Source organism: Malurus melanocephalus, unplaced genomic scaffold (genome assembly GCF_030028575.1).
Source record: "Malurus melanocephalus ecotype Western Australia unplaced genomic scaffold, MMel_1.1 scaffold_119, whole genome shotgun sequence".
NCBI lineage: Eukaryota > Metazoa > Chordata > Aves > Passeriformes > Maluridae > Malurus > Malurus melanocephalus.
In genome coordinates, this window is record NW_026623351.1 from 740,787 (window position 1) to 741,886 (window position 1,100).

The window sequence follows — 1,100 nt, forward strand, 5'->3', positions numbered from 1 at the left end:
CTGCTGACCSATCTGAGCACTGCTTTCTCCATAACAACCTAATGAACCATCTTCCTCAGGTCTTCCATTTGATCTTGTAGCTTGAGATCATCTTTTGAAAAATGTCATATTCAATGTAACCTGAATAGTCACATTCTTAGCTATGTTTCTGGTCTTTGGAAAGGAGTTTTTCAAGCTGACATTTTGTATAAGCCTTAGCAAAGTTCTGCCAGTTTTTCTGAAAGACATGGAGACAACTTCTCAATAACAGGTCTGATAAAGAAATCTTACCCAACAAGGCTTCTCCTAAGTCACTCTTTGGTTGCTTGTACAATTAGCTTTACAATCATAAAAAATATTTGATTTCAAAAATTTTTTTGCATCTTGAAGAATGCATTCTTAAGTATTTTCAAAAATAGTTATAGCAGCAAGGAACCTGACATACACGAATCAGTTCTGMAATCATGTCTTTCTCTTCAACATGTTTCAATCACAATTTCAAAACTAGTTCAATTTCTAGAAATAATGAATTGGCCCTTTTTGTCCATGATGACAATATCATAGGGAGATCATTCCTGTCTCTCTGACAAGTATTATCAATTTCCATAGTTTTCTGGGTTTGTTTTTTTTGTTTGGTTTTTTTGTTTGTTTTTTTTTAATATATGTTAAGGTTTTTGTCATATTTTTAGGTAGCATGTAGCTATTTTTCTCTGCTATATTTTCCCAYCCACCTTCTGTGACCAAATCCCAGCATATAGATTTTCATAAATTCAAGTATCAGCTGAACAGATTTGTTTACAGGAGTGAGAAAACAACCTGTTTGTTTTAGCTTCTCTTGTGAACTGGTACATGGTGTATTTTAGCTCATTTGTCTGTTTCATCAGAGAAGCACAATTGACATATTTCAGCTGAAAGGTCTGCTTGCTCTATTGGCAGCCTTTATGTTTTGTATGTATTCAGTCTTACAAATATCTGCCCAATAAATCATCCACTTACAGTAGATGAAAGTAGAAATAATTCTCCATTATTTATTCTACCAAAATTAAGATCAAATCAACTTATTTTTATCTTTGTGTTCACTGTTAAATCTTAATTCTTACAGTAGGTTTTTTTTTTTTTTT